At 39.7% G+C, this 20,394-nt stretch overlaps 2 long non-coding RNA genes across 2 annotated transcripts; one reads left to right on the top strand and one right to left on the bottom strand.

The window, feature by feature from the left end:
• Nucleotides 1-8,326: 8,326 nt before the first annotated feature.
• LOC120105061 lies at nt 8,327-8,914 on the top strand. Its single transcript, XR_005507427.1, has 2 exons — nt 8,327-8,450; nt 8,595-8,914. It is a non-coding gene; the product is annotated as an uncharacterized LOC120105061 (long non-coding RNA).
• A 1,633-nt stretch (nt 8,915-10,547) lies between these two features.
• On the bottom strand, nt 10,548-12,741 carry LOC120105064. Its single transcript, XR_005507430.1, has 2 exons — nt 11,416-12,741; nt 10,548-11,319 (listed from the first exon to the last, which is right to left on the bottom strand). It is a non-coding gene; the product is annotated as an uncharacterized LOC120105064 (long non-coding RNA).
• Nucleotides 12,742-20,394: the final 7,653 nt, after the last annotated feature.

Below are 20,394 nucleotides of genomic sequence, written 5' to 3'. Positions count from 1 at the left end.
TTATATGCATAGTGATGGTTTAAACATAACATTATAGCCTCTATCACATAATTGACTAATGCTTAATAAATTATGCTTAAGACCATCAACATATCGAACATTATCAATAAAAGTAGAAGGGGTAATTTGAACTTTACCTATACCAATGATGTGACCTTGGTTGTTGTCTCCAAAAGTCACAGCACCTCCCTTCTTAGCTTCAAGGGTGAAGAATTGATCCTTGTCACCCGTCATGTGTCTTGAGCAGCCACTATCCAAGTACCAGCAATTTTTGTTGACCTTGGCTGCAAGACACTCCTACACAAGCAATCATATAATCTTAGGTACCCAAGTTTTCTTGGGTCCTTCATGGTTAGTCATGTTGGTTCCTTTTGGAACCCATACCCTTTTAATTTTTCTTTTGTTTTTCCTTTTCTATAATCACACACATTTGCTTTATGTCCTAAGTTCCACAACAAAACAGGTTATTTTCTTAGTTTTACTTTCTCCTGCTTTAACAAAGAAGTTACTAAGAAGTTTTTGCTTATTTTTAGGTTTATATCCTAAACCTGCTCTATTGAATACTGCTCGTTGACTATTAAGTATCATATTTAATTTTTCAGAACTATATGTAAATTTTCAACCAAAGGTTTGTATTTTCAAGTTCTTTAGTTAGAGTTTGTTTTTCGTTTTTAGAATGTTTAAGTCTTTTATGAGATTCTCGTTTAAGATTTGTTTATTGTTTTTAAGTTCTGAAATTTTCTTAGTTAGTTTTTCATTATCTTTACTTAAGGTATTAGTTTTTGAATTAAGAGTTGGTTGCTTGTCTTAAGTTCTAATTTTCTTTGGTGATAGAGTCCTTATCCTTAACTAATTTATCATATTTATGTAGTAAGATTGATTAGCTAGTTTTAGCTCTTTATTCTTAAGTTTATAGCCTTATATTCAATCATTAGTTCATTAAATGCATCATACAATTCATCAAAAGTAAAATCTAGATGCGTTTCGGATGTTACCTCATTTTCATTGGCCATGAAGCAGAAATTGGCCTTTTCTTCTTGTTCCTCATCCGATGATGAAGATGATGCGTCGGAGTCCGATAAGGTGGTGACAAGGGCTTTCTTCTTCTTGTACTTGCTGCCCTTCTTAGTAAGGGACACTCAGCTCTGATGTGTCCCGGCTTCTTGCACTCATAGCACCAATCCCCTCATTTTCCTTTCCTTACCTTTATCCTTGCGATAGAATTTGAGGGGCCTCTCCTTTGATGATAGGACTTCTTGTGGTTGATGAATTTTCTGAACTTGCGCACAAGAAGAGCCTCATCATCATCTCCCTCATGATCTTTCTTCACTGCTGCTACTGCAAGACAAGTCTTTGTTAGATGATGTAGATTTAAGAGCTATTACCTTTTTCTTATGGAGGACTCTTCTTCGCTGTGTTGCTTCATGGTTAGCTCGTGAGTCATTAGGGATCCAAGGAGCTCTTCAAGTGGAAGCTTGTTCAAGTCCTTAGCTTCTTGGATTGCCGTCACCTTGGCTTCCCATGACCTTGGTAGACAGCGAAGAATTTTCCTGACAAGATCACTGTTAGTATAGTTTTTGCCAAGGCTTTTTAGGCCATTGACAATGTCAGTAAACCTAGTGAACATGCTAGTGATTGTTTCATTAGAATCCATTTAAATAGTTCATACTTATGAACCAATATATTTATTTTGGATTCTTTGACTTGATTCGTGCCCTCATGGGTCACTTCAAGTCTGTCCCAAATCTCTTTTGCAGAATTGCAAGTAGAGACTCTATTGAATTCATTCCTATCTAGTGCACAGTAAAGCACATTCATTGCTTTAGAATTGAGTTGTGCCTTTCTCATGTCATGTTCATCCCAATCCTTTTCTAGTTTGGGTACAGTGACCCCTCTACATAGATGGATGGGATGTATGGCCATTTGCTATAATGGTCCACATCTCATAGTCTTGGGCTTGGATGAATATTCTCATCCTAGCCTTCCAATATGAGTAGTCGGATCCATTAAAGAATGGGGGTCTTTGGGTGGACTGACCCTCAATGTGGGAAGATCCAAATGGGGTTGTCATTTTGATCTTTGACTCTTAGGGTAGAAGAGTTTAGGCTCTGATACCACTTGTTGCCCAGATAGACAACCCAAGAGGGGGGGTGAATTGGGTTTTAAAATAATTTGCTATTAAAACTTTGTGGATGACTAATTAATGCTTTTGCGTGATGATTATTCGTTTATATGTGCTGTGAATGAAATGAGAGAAATAGAGAGAGACAAACAATCACAAACACAATGTTTTATAGTGGTTCGGAGCTAACCCTTGCTCCTACGTCCACTCCCCAAGTCTCACTTGGGAATTCACTATAACCCCTTGGATTACAGCCGGTTGTTTTCAAGCTCACAACCAAACTTGTTGTTTTACGAGCTCACAACGAACTCGGTCGGTTTTCCCTGGCTCACCGACTAGAACCACCCCGATTGTTTTTCCGGGATCACAATCGAACCCTTACACGTTGGTTTTACACTCGGCTCACCAACCAACCTCTACACCCTTGATTCAATCCCCGATTGAACCAAGCAAAGACAAGATGGAAATAAAAGGGACAAACAGAAAACAAGCTTCTCAAAAGCAGATAAATAACAATATAAACTGAGAGAAGTTAGAAGCCCTCAAACACGTTTGAGTTGGAGTAGAGTAGGGCTTCTTGAACTTCGGGTCTCCTCTTGAATGTCTGGTCGACTTGAATGCAGGAGGAGGCTTCTTTAATGCTGGGAAGAGGAAGTTGGATGGAGTTAATGTCGCTCTTCCCTCTTTTCGTTGAAAACCAACTTGCAGAGAATGAAAGCTTGATCTCTTTGAATGGAATGGTGTTTTTCTTGCTACAGTCCTCTGTGGCTATTTAAGCCATCCCCCACGGAAACTAGCCGTTAGACCTTTTTCTGCCCGTTCTGCACACTCTGCACAACCTGACAATATGTCCGTTGGGGGTCGGAGTCGACTCGCGCGATCAGGAGTCGACTCGGCTGTAGCGGGAGTCGACTCATGCTTTTCTGGAGTCGACTCGGCAACTGTTCCGGATTTGAATTAAAGTAGCCTCTTCGACTGGGAGTCGACTCGTCTTGACCCGGAGTCGACTCGCCAACTTCTGGAGCTGACTTGGCATTTTCGGAGTCGGCTCTCCCATGAAATCCGTAGATCAATTTTCAACTTGGTCCCTCGAGTCGACTCGACAATCCTGGGAGTCGACTCGGCGCTCAGAGCCCGAACTCCCGATCTTCTGTCTTTTGGCTCGTCCAGTCTTGGAGTCGACTCGAACTGTTCCGGAGTCGACTCGGCTCTCAGTTTCCGAAACAGGCCTTCTGCCTTTTTGGTGTAGCGCTGCCTTGGAGTCGACTCGAGCTGTCTGGGAGTCGACTCGGCTCTCAGAGACAGTAAATCGGTCTTCTGTCTTTTTGGGGTCGCGCTGTCTCGGAGTCGACTCGTGTATTGCGGGAGTCGACTCGAATCTCAGAGTCCGAAAACGGTTCTCTGACTTTTGCCTTGCGTTCCACTGAGGAGTCGACTCTCACTTTCTTTGGAGTCGACCTGCCAACCATCGGAGTCGACTCGCGTTCCACAGGAGTCGACTCGAATCTCAGGGTCGAAATTCGCTCTCTGACTTTTCTGTCTGTAACTTCTGGAGTCGACTCATACTACCCCGGAGTCGACTCGGTGAACATCGAAGTCGACTCGCGCACTTCAGGAGTCGACTCGTTGACAGGTTTTGAGTTGATGCTTTCTGTTTGTCTGTCTGTTCTCAGTTGGAGTCGACTCGTAATAGTCAGGAGTCGACTCGAGCCGTGCCAGTGATCCTGATACGCTTGGAGTCGACTCGTAATACTCTGGAGTCGACTCGAGTCTCAGACTTTGGTTCAAACTGACTTCTTAACTTATCCAAAATATTATGAACCAAGTCTAGAACCACTTAGACAAGATTTTCACTGAAACACTCAATTGAATTCATTAGTAAACAATAGATATACTCAATTGCTTTGATCTCATCAAAATCAAATAGGGTTATGATCAATCACTCCACAGCAAGCATCCAAGCATTAATAGAAAAGAGAAAGGGGCAAAGATGATGACACGATTTGGGCCAAGAAAAGTATTTGTTTGATCTTCCTTATTGGAAAACACTCAAGCTGCGTCACAACTTGGATGTCATGCACATAGAAAAGAACATTGCAGAAAATATTGTTGGGACATTACTGGAAGTAGATGGGAAATGCAAGGATACAGAAAAAGCACGTATGGATTTGGCAGATATGGGTATACGGAAGGAGTTACACCTAAAAAAGCGGGCGAACGGATCTTATGAGAAGCCTCCAGCATTGTACACATTGTCCCCGCAAGAGAGACAAGGGTTTTGTGATTTTTTTAAAATCGATTAAGTTTCCAGATGGCTATGCGGCAAACATCTCTAGTTGTGTAAGTACTCAAGGTGGTAAATTATCGGGTCTGAAAAGTCATGACTATCATATTCTTTTGCAACGCCTTCTTCCAGTTGGAATGCGTGGGTACCTCAACAAAGAACTTAATACTGCATTATTTCAGTTAGGCAATTTCTTTGAGCAATTGTGCTCCAAGGCACTAAAAATAGCTGAGTTGAAAAAATTAGAGGACCAAATTGTTCTTATTCTTTGCAAGCTTGAGAAGATTTTCTCTCCTGCCTCTTTGATGTCATGGTTCATCTAGCTATTCACTTGCCTCGCGAGGCTATTCTTGGAGGCCAGTGCAATATCAATGGATGTATCCAATTGAAAGGTAATTGTTTGCAACCGTATAGTAGGAATAGTAATCATGTATATTATTGTACATGTAAGAATTTTTCTATAGCATGAGCTATAATTTATCGTAGGTTACTCGGAGTTCTCAAAGAATTTGTTGCCAACCGAGCTCACCCAGAAGGTTCTATCGCTGAGGCTATATTTCTAAAGAGAGTACAACATTTGCTCAATGTACCTCGATGGAATCGAAACAGTGTTTAACAGAGAAGAAAGGAATGATGGACGGTGGTGATCGTGCACGGGTTAGCAGTCTTCACTCAAAGTGCCCGACCATTTGGGTTAATCCGAAGGGGACCTGATGTGCCGATCAATGAACTCGAGATGGCTGAATGTTGTCTTATACAATAGTTCAGAAGTGGGATCAATATCGAGAGTATGTTTTTTTTAACTTGCTTATTAAGGTTCAGCTATTATATATTTAGTTGTTTAGACTTATATGTTACTTATAGCGTTACAGAATGTCGAATAGGGAACACAAGAACTACATACAAGGTGAGAGTGAAGTTGACATCACAACAGACAACGTAAAGAATTTTCCAAGTGGTTCAAAGATCGCATAAGCAAAATTAATTAACATGTAGGCACCTTGAGTTATCCTTGTATTTGAAAGTGAAGTAACATATTATGTCACTTTTTTGTTATAGATGACTCAACTTCGAAACCAGCGATCACCGGAAGCTACTGATGAATTATGGTCATTGGCCAACGGTCCTCGTCCGATAGTCAACATATATTCAGGGTGCTTTTGTAATGGTGTCCGATTCCATACCATCGAACGTGACAACCGCCGTGAAAGCCAGAATAGTGGGGTTAGTTGTTGAAGGGGACCACGAAGGGCAACCGATTGACTTCTACGGTTACTTGTGCAAAGTTTGGGAATTAACATATATGTTCAGACAACGAGTCGTCTTGTTCCAATGCGAATGGTTCAACACTGGAAGTAAAAAAACTTTCTGCATTGATGCGCATTGCACTAGCATTGATACAAGAAGTCGGTGGTACAAAGATGATTCTTTTGTACTATCGAGTCAAGTGCAGCAGTATTCTATATTAATGACACTGGCAGACGAGACGATGGCAATTGGAAAGTTGTCCAACAAGATTCAAGCATCGAGGTATATGGGATGTGCCACAGATGAGTGATTTAGAACCCAATGATGTTGAAGAAACCATTGTTCTCAATCATGCGTTCCAACAAGATGAAACCAATGACGTGAACCAATTTCCATTGAAGAGCCAACCACAATGGATTTGCGCAGATATATATTGATGCTGAAATTATTCAAGAGGAGGTCATTTTGCAGTGCCGTGGGCGAGATCAAGCCGGGGGAGTGTCGATGAAGTAATGGAGGAGCCTAGCGATTGAAGAAGAAGACATTGATAGTGACAGTGATACATATCTAGATTAGAGCCATGATATATTTCTCTAATGATCTATCTATAGAAAAGTTGAACAATTTTATCCTACATGCTTCTATTTTTTATGTTAATGAAAATCATCCCATTTTTATCTTACTTGCTTCTGTTTTTTATGGACAGTGTGATTTACTTTTTACTTCATATTTCTTTATGGCTGAATGTAATGTATCTATCTGATTTTTATTGTGAAAGATGCACAAAGTAGGTAAAAAATTTGTGAAGCCTGGGTGCTTGTCCCAGAAGCTGACGGGATACGAAAGGCAAAGGCAAAAAAGAATTGAAATGAACTCAATGAGATTAGAGGCTCTTGGCATACCGGGCATGTCCAAGGCATTGTTTGGTTCAAATCAGAATGGTAATGAAGGACCGAACAAGATTAGCAATGGCGATGATGATGAAGAGTATCTGCCATCTGATAATGAAGGACTGAATTCTTCTAGAGATGCTGAACTTGTGCCCATGATGGCTGCCCAACCTACTCTGCTCCCCACCTTTTCTACCCAACAAACCCACGAGCTTTCAAGTCCACCTATTATTGCCAACAGCGTGGGTGAGAAAACTCATCTTTCTGAATCTTATTATTGCTAAGATATTCTTGGTAAAATGATGGCATTTCAGTAGTTTTGTGTTTTTTTTTTTGCGTTCTCTTTGTCTATCACTAGCAGGTTTGTCTTATGGCCTAAAGTATTTAAGTATTTTAGTAGGTTCATCATCAAAGCGCGTGCGGGGTAAGACAGTTGGAAAAGGAATTGATAAGCTCATTGCCCAGAATGGCGGAGAAAAGCTCCCTGTTCCAGTACTTGATGAGTGGAATGCTTTATGTGGTATTAATGCCCCAAAGGTAGCCAATCTGTTGGGGGTGTATATTAGAAGAATGTGTCCAATTAAGGGCATACCGACGTGGCGGCATGTAGACGAGGCTACTCAATCTGCTATCATACAATCTGTCCTTGTAATTATTTATTGCACAATATTTTTTTAGGTACTTGTAATAGTTGCATTGATCATACTACATAATGATTTTACTTATGTTTTTAGGACAAATTCAAAATCTCAGATGATTATCATGGCAATCTAGTAGCTCAGCAAGCTGTCCACAGAAAATGCTACAATATTCACAAAAATTGGAGGCACAATATGAAATTGCATTACAAGCATCTTAAGAACGTCTTACATGTGGACCCTTATAGTCATCCATACGAACATGTGACTCAAGAGGATTGGCGCCACTTAATTGACGATGTGTGGAAAAGCAAAGAACACAAGGTAACTTACATATTTAGTGCTTCAGAGTTTATAAGTAAAATATTTGATCATAATGTTTTCTTTAGATTTTTAATTTGTATTTTTTTGAAGGTGAGATCAAAAGCTGGCAAAAAGAATAGGAAAAAGCTTGAGTACAATCATTGTTCAGGATCTCGATCATTTGTTGCAATAATGACTATACAGGTAATATGTTTTATTCTAGTTTGCTACAAGTATATTTTTGGAATCCTTTTATGCAAGTAGATCTGTCAGTTATTTTAGTTTTCTTATTATGTAGTGGCTATATGCTAATCTAAATTACACTTTGCAGCTGGAGTTTAATGGTTCTGAAAATCTTGAATTTTTAGAATTCCATAAGAAAACGCATACCAAGAAGAACAAAGAGTGGATTGATCCTATTTGCGCCGTGAAACATGTAGGGTATCTAAAATCTCAATAATCATTTAAATCAGTTTCTGCCCGTGCCAATTTTTATATACATTTAATTCTGTTATTACCTTTGCATTGACAGTCAAAGATGTTAAGCTCGCGAGAAGAATCTTCCCAGTCCGGTGTGCAATTAACATCAGAGGAGATGTCTAGGCAGATACTTGGAAAAAGGAAGAGATACATTCTTGGATTTGGGGATGGACCGAAGCCCTCTTCATCTTCTTCCACACCTAGTTGTGTGTCACAAGACCATGTTGGGGAGTTGCAGAAACTTAAAGCTGAGATGGAAGAGATGAAGACGGAGCGTGAGATAGAGCGTGAGGAGCCTGCGGAGGCAATGGAGCAAGAGAGGAGAGAGCGTGAGGAGGAAAAGAAAGAGCGAGAGAAGAACAGAAGCAAATTGCACATCTTACAAGTTTGGTGACAGAGTTCTTAAAGGGAAAGACTCATACGCATAAGTCATCTATCCATCATGATGGGGCCATGTATTCAACTGGTAGTACAAATACTCGTTGGTATGTATTCTCATTTATATTACGTAGGTTATTTAGAGATTTGGACCAAATTAAACGAAATGTCATTGGGAACTTATACTTGAATTTTAGTTTATTATTATTTACATGTGGTTATTGATTGTGTATTCTTTTTTGCTTTCTCAGATACATGGTGGAGTTATGAGCATGTAAAATCTAGTTTCTGATACATGGATAGCTTTTGTTCAGATGATCATGGTGGAGTTGTCTACAAGCAGAATCTAGTTTTTGGTATAAGAATATTTTTGTCTACATGATGGTTGTTTGGATGAATAGCAACATCAGATATTTTTGGATTTTTAATTTACATTTTGATGTGTTTGGTGATGATTATCACCTTAACATATGGTATGGATGAAACATTTTGATGTATAGTTAATAGGTATGCTTGACTTTAGACTTATAGATGATGATATTTATAATGAATGATTATGGATTCTCCAACATTGTGTATACTTCTATTTGGATGAGCAAATGTATTATGCAATATGGATATTGGATAGGCTGTGTTGTTTGTACAGGATTTGGAATGAGCCCAAAAATAAATATTACGCTTATAATTTGAATTGTTAATTAAATACAGGTTAATACTTTCTGCCACCAAAAAATGTTTGTTGCCAATGCATTCCAATACATTCTGCGACCAAACTATTGGTGGGGAAAGATAGACATTCAGTAACCATTTTTTTGGTAGCGGAAGACAAACCTTCCACGACCAACTATTTGGTCGGCGTTGAAATTAGCGACAACAGATTTGGTCGCTGATAATTTTCTTCGGCAACCAAACGTTGGTCGTTGTTGGTGTACCTTAGGTGACCACACAATATTGGTCGCCAAAACCTTTTAGTGACTAGGGTTCGGCGACGAAGGGTATGCTAGTCGCGAAAAGGTTTCGGCGACCAAATATGGTTATTCGGCGACTAGAATCTTAGTCGCTGAAAGTGTATTTTCTTGTAGTGATAATATCTCTCTCCATGATTTGGTGATAAAAATCTACCATATTGGGGTACCCCGAACCGACGAGATAGTATTTCCCTATATCAAGAACATATATATATCACTTTGTTACAACATTATATAATTAGAGGAAAGTAAGATATCATGATATCAAATTACCTTCAAGGGGTAAAGGAAATTTGCATTCTGGGTTTGTTAGGCACTCTAGGAACATTCATGACTCATTTGCAGTTCCTTCCCAACCAAATTAGTATATGTGTAAAGCACATGTTGAATGCACAAGCAGCCATAATATTTTGTGTTAGATCTATCCTCTTCCCACAATGCAGAATTTGCTCATTCACTGGGACATAAGCAGCAATAAGTGTTCCATCTATAGCACCAATATAGTTCTGCATAAGATAAAAACAAGAAACATCATTCATAATATAGCAAGAAATATAATTCATAATGTATACCAAAATATATGAAATTATTGATTAAAATAAATTACCTTAAAAAAAGGATAATACTTAGAATTGAATCGAAACTCAGAAGGAGTTGTATCAAAAGAAGGGTGAACAATTAATTCCTTGGCAAGATGACATATTTGCTTAAGAACTTTATTGAAGTATCGAGATATGGTTTCGCGTGTGTGTTGAAAACTTTCTTCCATAACTCGATTTCACTCGATTTCACTCGTTATCAGATATCGTCATCAGAAATATTGCAACATGCTCCTCTACAAACAAAATTTTTAAATTTTCAAAAGATGTGTCTCCTTCAATAAGTTGCAAAAATCTATAAATATATGTGGCTCCATTTTGAATTAATCATAACATTTATCTGGATGACCCTGGAGCACCTCGACTATATAACGTGCCCGGTCAAACAAGAGGTTGTACAAAATCGCTTATATAAATACTTATCATGATATTCAGCAATGACTGTAAATAATAGCATCTCATCCACATCACAATCAAACTCATTGGATGAGTCTGGGTCATAGCTATTAGATGCCATCTCTCCAACTTGTCAATATACAGCAGTGAACTAGATCGGTCAACCAAAACTCAACACACATGACTAAGAGAGACATGACATCCAGAAAGACATAAATATAAGCATCACATGTTCATAAAGTCAACCAAAATGCATATCCATATATGTTATGACAGGTTCATAAAATAGTTTCAAATTTCAAAAAGTCAACACATAGATGTTCCACAAACACATGAAGTAAAGCAAGTGTACAAAAATGTGACTACGAAGCTCCAAACATATGACATCCAAAAACACATAAGACAAGTCCAAAGACATGAAGTCCAGGATCTCATGATGAAAACATAGCCAAATCCTAACAAATTGTCACGTCTCATATCATCACTAAAGGCTTTTAAGCCAATCCATTTTCCTTTAATCCATGAACTTTTCCATCATAACATGGTCCACACAAAACTTCTCCACTACCTTTGCATAAGTCGTTCCATCTACTCCTGGGAGAGCATTCAAAGCTTGCATACTTTCTTTTACAAGATTTGTATGAGATGAGTTAGATGTAGCTGAAGAACCAAATCCAGTAGATGAGCTTGTCAATTTTTTTCTCCATAAGCATGTTTCTTAATCCCCTTTGCCGATTAAAGGTCTTCAGTGCATTAACCAAAGCTGGATCTTTTTCTCGGTTGGATCTTGATGGGGTGGCAGACTGACTTCGGCGACCTCTGACTGGAGGATCATGATCAACAAACTGAACCTCTAATTCGTGCTCTCCTACTTCTTCCAATTTTCAATGTCTGAAGGACTGTTAGTTGAAGGATGCAACAAGTGCCCACAAGCTGTAGTGTCCCAAATATCATGCTCAATTTTTCGAACATAGGGCATCCTTCTTTCGAAATTTTCTTGCAGATTTGTTGACCTAAGAAAAATTCACCATATATCAACATTTTATTAAACCATGTAGATGATATCTTTTGAAGTATTAAAAAATTAAAAGTAAATATTTATGACCTACTAGTTTTCAATTTATCTTGTATAACCTTCGCCAAACTTCTTCAGTTGCAATCACCTCCCCTGTTAATGAGTGGTAACCAATTCCCGTCTCTTTTATCAACTTAGCGAAATCTCATTTCCAAGTCCTCAATTAGTTGAACTTGTTTCTAAGTTGTACATCCGTATAGTTTTTTTTTACTTTGTGCATTCAAAGTTTCTCAAATATGCAGATTTCGAAAAAAATGTTGTTGGTCTTTTCCCTTTAAGATCTAATATCTTCCATTAGTGAGAAGAACAATTCTTCGTTCTCTTTTTTCCATACAGCAAAACCTCAACCACATCGTCATTCTCAGTTTCATGCATGATAATATTCATATAATCTACCATCTAATGGAAAAAGAAATGAATAACAAAAAAACATGATCATCCTTTTGAACAAAAAGATACCTCTAAAAATTTAGATCCTGCAATTCAGAGATTATAAGGGGCCCAGTTGTATAGAATACACACTGGAATGACAGTAGGTGAGATTGGAGAGTTATGGTGGAGTATACTTGATTAGAACACAATCATGCATAAAGTTGCAGCAAAAAATAACCATACTTGACAATTGAGGCAAAGTAAAAAAATACAAAGTCATGCACAAATGAGAGAAGTAATTAAGGAACCATAACACGATGCCATTATACTGAAGAACCAGGAGCGAAGGCATAGATATAAATTGAAGAACAGCAGTCATAGAAGATTATTCATCAATATGCTCTTCACCATGACAAATCAGTTTTTATCTAAAAGTAGCAAGTCTGCATTTGCAAGCAATCAAGCACTGAATTCTGCTATCTAGAATATGCAAAATTTATTTGGATGGTTCATGCAATTCCTGGCCAGTACAAAAGTGTAAATTTCTTTCAGAAGCTGTTAATAAGCTGCTTTCCCACTTCTCATCTAAATTCTAGATCATTTACTGACCATTCTGGCTTGCCATTCAGAGCTGAGATGGTTTAACCTCACAAGTTGTATCATAATTTTGTTAGACAGAGAGCTTTTGCTTAGGACCATAAACCATATTAGGACACCTTGTATCCTGTAAACAATTTCACCATACATCGAATGCCAAAAAGAATTTTTGTTCAGGTCAATGTACTCAAGCAAATTTTCCCTGTTCAGGTCATACAAGGGAAGGAAAAATCACGGTAACCGTTTCTAAGTGGCCTTGCAATGGAAAAATTTAAGACCCATGTTGCTACTTTTGCGGAACAAATTGTAACAACCCAGCACCTCACCCAAAATGGCTAGCTGGAAGGTATTGTTTCGGTTCCTTGATCCTGTATAAGTACCCAAGATTTACCCAGCGAATAACCGATGTGGGACTAAACACACGCCCGCACGGATCCTCACATACTCCCCTCGTTTAAGCCCTGACATCCTCGTCAGCCTAAGGGTTCAAATCTATTCAAATCTAATCACAAATACCACGATCGGCCCGTGGTCAGTCCCAATGGATCGATGCTGCAGTGTCCCCTAGTCTACATAGGTTATGGACCGGATCCGCTCTGATACCATTTGTAACAACCTAGGACCTCACCCAAAATGGCTAGCCGGAAGGTATTATTTGAGTTCCTTGATCATGTATAAGTACCCAAGATCTACCCAGCAAATAACCGATATGAGACTAAACACACGCCCGCACGAGTTCTCACATACTCCCCCCGTTCAAGCCCTGACGTTCTCATCAGGCTAAGGGTTCAAATCCATTCAAATCTAATCACAAGCACCACAATCAGTCCGTGGTCAGTCCCAATGGATCTGTGCTGCAGTGTCCCCTAGTCCACATAGATTATGGGCCGGGTCCGCTCTGATACCATTTGTAACAACCCAGGACCTCACCTAAAATGGCTAGCCGGAAGTTATTATTTGAGTTCCTTGATCCTGTATAAGTACCCAAGATCTACCCAGCGAATAACCGATGTGGGACTAAACACACGCCCGCACGGGCCCTCACACAAATCCATGCAAACGGCACATGATGATGAACATGTCTGGGTGGTTTCATTATATCCTGTAATTCCTGAACATGGACCTGGATCCTCAAATTTTCGTCCCAGCATAATCATTCAAGTGCTTTGTTCCTTGGACTACCATGGAAGCAACAATTTATAGCAACTCCGATGGGCATAGATTAGATAATAATTGCTCATCCCACTCCCTCAATATTAGTAATATCTGCAATAGTATGTTCCTCATCAACAACATCCATATTAGAATACTTCATGAAGACCATAATATCCTGGCCATCACCAATCATCCACTGAAAATGATCGGCTATGAGTCTTCCCCCAGGCATGGATCTTTCACTGCTGTTCATTTCCTCCCAAATCCTCCCAAATCCTGATGATCTTTCACTGTTGTTCATTTCCTGAAGCAGCAATAACACACACAAAAAAAAGGGGCAAACACCTGTGGACGGATCACCATCCCCATTACCACCGTTACCACCACCACTAAATCTCTCCCCACTTGGTAGAAAGAGAACAACCAGTGGAGTCATCTGGCATCGTCCGTGTGAGGCCGGATCTGTTGTACGGGAGAATGGAACGTACCCGAGGGTTGTTCGATGGTTTATAGGTGAGGCAACAGAGTATGAGGGTGGTTTATGAGTGGAAATTAGGGTTGTGTAAAGGATGTTTGTGAAATTTGCTGGAACTAATTCGAGGTAGCTCCTTACCTCCTAACTTGGATACGGGATTTGGGTTTTCAATGTTCCCCTTCTATTCTTTCAAAACTGAAATATAAATGATTCCTCTCCTATATTGGAGGAGGAAGTTACAACCACTCCTAATACTCCTAAAACTGAAGCTTGGACTCCATCTTCCCATGCAGGGGAAGTTGCAACAATCCACAAAAATAGAATCTATCTTCCCACGCAGGAGAAGTTACAACAATCCAACAAAATACAAGCAAACTACCTAATATGTGTGCAACTCTTTTCCTGAAAGAATCGCCACTTTTGTAGGAAACAGAAATAGACTAACTACAAACTACTGAACAGGTCAGATACTAAGGCCTTGATTGGGGAAGCTGTTAATAGTAGAGCTTTTGGAAGTAGAGCTGTTAGAAGTAGAGCTGTTTGAAGCAGAGCATTTATAAAAAACTGTTTGCTGTTTGGTAACTACATTTCTAAAGTGCTATGGCACTTTAACATATGTTTAGTAAACAAACTGAGAAAGTACTTTTGTGTGACAAAATGACCATAAAGGACATTACCAGTATTATATAACAGAGCATGATAAAATATAATATGTATTAATACATAAATATATGATATAGTATAATATTAATGTAATGTAATATAATATTATTATAATATAGTAATATAACATTATATATTATAGAATAATAATTTAATATAATATTAAATTATTTAAATAACATATCAATGTATTATGATATAATGTAATATAATTTTATATTTATAGTATAATACAATAATAAATATATAAAATATTATAATTATTAGTGTAAATTAATTTGTTATCCTTCTAATGACCATTTATCTCTCTAACAAATAGAGAGAAAGGAAGAAGAAGATTGAGAGGGAAAGGGAGAAAGGAAGAAGCGAGATAAGGATTTTGGGGGGAAAAAGTATGATTTAAATGGGTGTATTTTGGTCCAAAAATAGCTTCCCGACAAAGTTGAAAACAGCATTTTCGGAAAGCTCCAAATTGGAGCTTCTCCCCAAAAGCTGTTTTAAGCTTCCCACAAAAGCTGAAACAGCTTTCCGAAAATTTTACCAAACATCATTTTTTATCTAAAAGTACTTTTGGAGGGCCAAAAAGTGCTTTTTAGCCCTCCAAAAGCTCTCCCAAATAGGGCCTAAATATGTCACATGCCTGCACGAGGAGGCACGTTATATTCACCAAATATGTCACGTGCCTGCATGAGGAGGCACGTTACATTCCCTCCCTCTCAGCAACCGGATCATCCTCGAGCTGATGATTAGGAAATCTTTCCCGAAGCTTGTAGTAGTCCTCCCACGTTGCGTCCTCGTCTTCTAATCCCTTCCAACTAACGAGCACTTTGGTGACAGCCCGATTGCCTCGTTTCACCATCTTCCTCTGCAAAATAGCCTCAGGTTCCATAATAAGGATACCATCTTGATCTGATTCTGGTAGATGGGTTTGTACAGAGATATTTTCTCCCACTTTTCTCTTGAGACACGAGACATGAAAAACAGGATGAACTCGAGATTGAGGGGGAAGCTCCAGGCAATATGCCACCAATCCAATTCTCTCTAGGACTCGGTAAGGACCGAAATATTTGTGTGACAACTTCAAATTAGTCCTCAAATTAATGGACTGTTGCCTATATGGCTGAAGACGGAGAAATACCCAATCACCGACGTTGAACTCCTGGTCAGTCCGACGCCGATCAACCATAAACTTCATGCGCTCTTGTGTTTTTTTCAAGTTATCCTTGAGGCTTATCAGAATCTCTTCCCTGCTACGAAGAGCCGCATCCACAGCCTCCACTCTGGCCATACCTCGAACATAAGAGATGAGTTTGGGAGGAGGAATGCCATACACAATCTGAAATGGAGTCATTCCAGCTGTTGAGTGATGATTGGCAAGCCATTTACTCCATTCTTTTGGCTTCAAACCACAAAAGCTGCAAAGGTATCGTTCTAGACATTTGTTGACAACCTCCGACTGGCCATTTGATTGGGGATGATAGGCAGATGACATGTTTAGTTTAGTCCCTTGGAGCTTGAAAAATTACTTCCAAAAATTGCTTAAGAATATTGCATCCCGATCACTCACAATTAAAGTTGGCATTCCATGTAGCTTGAATATGTGTTCGAGGAATTGACGAGCCACCATAGCTGCAGTGTAGGGATGAGCCATTGCTATGAAGTGTGCATTGATCTCCCTTGGGATAAAGGCAACCCATCGATGAAGTCCATTGATATGGCTGTCCAGATGCTTGTGGGAATGTCTAGCAGTTGGAGGAGTCCCGCCAGATGCACATTCTCAGCATTGGTGCGCTGGCAAAGGTCGCACTCCTTGATGTATCTACGTACATCTTTTTTGAGATGTTGCTAGTAAAAATCTCGCTTGATCCGCTGATAAGTTTTGTGGTAACCAGCATGGCCTCCTATGGGACTGTCATGCATAAAAGAAAGGACTTTAGCCTTGAATGGAGAGTGAGTGGATATGTAAAACCTGTCCTTGTAGAATAGAAGTCCTCCCTTGGTCGAGTACTTGGAAGAATCCGCTTGCCCAGCTTGAATTTGTTGTAATAACTCTTGGATGTGTGCATCTTGGTAGTGCTCTCCTTTCAACTCCTCCAACCAATCAGCCACTGGCATGGAAATGGCTAAAATCTCAACTGTGGAGTGATTGATCATAACCCTATTTGATTTTGATGAGCTCAAAGCATTTGAGTATATCTTATGTTTACTAATGAATTCAATCTAGTGTTTCAGTGAAAATCTTATAAATTTATGGTTAAGTGCATCTAGATTTGGTTCAAGATATTTTGGATAAGTTAAGAAGTCAAGTTGAACCAAAGTCTGAGACTCGAGTCGACTCCGGGATATTACGAGTCGACTCCAGGCGTATCAGAAGCATTGGCACAGGCTCGAGTCGACTCCGGAACGTTATGAGTCGACTCCGACTGAGAACTGACAGACGAACAGCAAGACTCAACTCAAAACCTGTCAGTGAGTCGACTCCTGAAGAGCGCGAGTCGACTCCGATGCTTACCGAGTCGACTCCAGGGAGTTACAGACAAAAAGGTCAGAGAGCAATTTTCGACCCTGAGAGCCGAGTCGACTCCTGAGGAACGCGAGTCGACTCCGATGGTTGGCAGGTCGACTCCAAAGAAAGCAAGAGTCGACTCTCAGTGTTATACAAGGCAAAAGTCAGAGAGCAGTTTTCGGACACTGAGAGCCGAGTCGACTCCCGCAAAGCCCGAGTCGACTCCGAGACAGCGCGACCCCAAAAAGACAGTAGACAGAATTGTTGTCTCTGAGACGCGAGTCGACTCCAAGACAGTTCGAGTCGACTCCAAGGCAGCGCCACTCCAAAAAGACAGAAAGCTGTTTTTCGGATACTGAGAGCCGAGTCGACTCCGGAACAGTTCGAGTCGACTCCAAGACTGCACGAGCCAAAAGACAGAAAATCGGAAGTTCGGGCTCTGAGCGCCGAGTCGACTCCCAGAATTTCCGAGTCGACTCGAGTGAGCCAAGTTGAAGAATAGCTCTATGGATTCCATGGGATGAGCCGACTCCTAAAATGCCAGGTCAGCTCCAGGTTTTGGCGAGTCGACTCCGGGTTAAGTCGAGTCGACTCCCAGTCGAGAAGCTCACTTTAATTCAAATCCGGAACAGTTGCCAAGCTGACTCCAGAAAAGCATGAGTCGACTCCTGCTACAGCCGAGTCGACTCCAGATCGCGCGAGTCGACTCCGATCCCAACGGACACATTGTCAGGATGTGCAGAATGTGCAAAACGGCTAGTAAAGTGAGTCTAACGGCTAGTTTCCGTAGGGAATGGCTTAAATAGCCACAGAGGACTGTAGCAAAGCAGAGAAGTGACATTCCACTCAAAGAAAACAAGAATCCTCCATCTGCAAACTGATTTCAACGGAAAAGAAGGAAGAGGGCTATTAACTCCATTCAACCAACTCTTCCCAGCATTAAAGAAGTCTCCATCTGCCTTCAAGTCTTCAAGACATTCAAGAGGAGACCCAGAGTTCAAGAAGCCCTCCTCTACATCGTCATAAAATAGTTTGAGGGCTCTTAACTTCTCTATTGTTTATATTGCTGAATATCTGCTTTCCTAGAAGCTGTACTTTTTCTCTTTGTTCTTTCTTTCCATTTGGTTCTTACTTGATTCAATCAGGGGATTGAATCAAGGGTATATAGGTTTGTTGGTGAGCCTAGGTTGAAACCAACGTGTAAGGGTTCGATTGTGATCCTGGGAAAACAATCGGGGTGGTTCTAGTCGGTGAGCCTGGAAAAACCGACCGAGTTCGTTGTGACCTCGTAAAACAACAAGTTTGGTTGTGAGCTTGTAAAACAACCGGCTGTAACCCGAGGGGTTATAGTGAATTCCCAAGTGAGGCTTGGGGAGTGGACGTAGGAGCAAGGGTTAGCTCCGAACCACTATAAAATCATTGTGTTTGTGATTGCATTTGTCTCTCTTACTTTCATTTCATTCACTGCACATAGCATCTAATTAATCAACTTGCAAAAAGGATTAATTAGTATCTCACAAACCATTTAATTGTAATAATTATTTTTAAAACCCAATTCACCCCCCTCTTGGGTTGTCTATCTGGGCAACAAGTGGTATCAGAGCCTGAACTCTTTTACCCAAAGAGTAAAAGATCAAAATGACAACCCCATTTGGATCTTCCCACATTGAGGGCCAGTCCACCCAAAGACCCCCATTCTTTAATGGATCCGACTACTCATATTGGAAGGCTAGGATGAGAATATTTATCCAAGCCCAAGACTATGAGATGTGGACCATTATACTAAATGGACCATACATCCCGTCCATCTATGTAGAGGGTGTCACTGTACCCAAACTTGAAAAGGATTGGGATGACAATGACTTTAGGAAGGCACAACTCAATGCCAAAGCAATGAATGTGCTTTACTGTGCATTAGATAGAAATGAATTCAATAGAGTCTCTACTTGCAATTCTGCAAAAGAGATTTGGGATAGACTTGAAGTGACCCATGAGGGCACGAATCAAGTCAAAGAATCCAAAATAAATATATTAGTTCATAAGTATGAATTGTTTAAGATGGATTCTAATGAAACTATCACTTGCATGTTCACTAGATTTACTGACATTGTCAATGGCCTAAAAAGCCTTGGCAAAAATTATACTAACAGTGAGCTTGTCAGGAAGATTCTTCGCTGTCTACCAAGGTCATGGGAAGCCAAGGTGACGGCAATCCAAGAAGCCAAGGACTTGAACAAGCTTCCACTTGAGGAGCTTCTTGGATCCCTAATGACGCACGAGCTCACAATGAAACAACACAGCGAAGAAGAGTCCTCTCACAAGAAAAAGGTAATAGCATTAAAATCTGTTTCAACTAACAAAGACTTATCTTGCAGCAGTAGCAGTGAAGAGGAAGATAATGAGGAAGATGATGATGAGGCTCTCCTTGTAAGAAAATTCAGAAGATTCATCAACCGGAAGAAATCCTCACATCAAAGGAGAGGCCCATCAAGTTCCTATCACAAGGATAAAGGTAAGAAAAGGGAAAATGAGGGGATCGGCTGTTATGAGTGTAAGAAGCCGGGGCACTTCAGAGCTGAGTGTCCTTTGCTGAAGAAGGGGAGCAAGCACAAGAAAAAGAAAGTCCTCGTCTCCACCCTATCGGACTCCGATACATCTTCATCATCATCGGATGAGGAACAAGAAGAAAAGGCCAACCTTTGTTTTATGGCTAACGACAATGAGGTAATATCCGGAACACATTTAGATTTTACTTTCGATGAATTATATGATGCTTTCAATGAATTAATGGATGAGTACAAGACAATAAACCTTAAAAACAAAGAATTAAAAGTAACTAACCAAACTCACCTCCGTAAATATGATACATTAGTTAAGGATAAAGATGTTTTTATTAAAGAAAATGCAGAACTTAAGACAAGCAACCAAATCTTGATTCAAAAGAATAATACCTTAACTAAAGATAACGAAAGGCTGAACAAAGAAATATTAGAACTTAAAAATAATAAACATATCTTAAAAGAGAGTCTCACAAAAGAACTAAATAATCTAAAAACAGAAAAACAAAAATTGACACTAGAACTTGAAAAGTACAAGCCTCTTGTAGAAAAATTTACATATAGCTCAGAAAAATTAGAGATGATACTTAATAGTCAACGAGCTGTATTCAATAGAGCGGGTTTAGGATATAAACCTAAAAATAAGCAAAAACTCCTTAGTAATTTCTTTGTTAAAGCAGGGGAGAG

Source organism: Phoenix dactylifera, unplaced genomic scaffold, assembly GCF_009389715.1.
Source record: "Phoenix dactylifera cultivar Barhee BC4 unplaced genomic scaffold, palm_55x_up_171113_PBpolish2nd_filt_p 000186F, whole genome shotgun sequence".
In the NCBI taxonomy this organism is placed as follows: Eukaryota; Viridiplantae; Streptophyta; class Magnoliopsida; order Arecales; family Arecaceae; genus Phoenix; species Phoenix dactylifera.
This window is presented reverse-complemented; position numbering and strand designations above follow the sequence as displayed.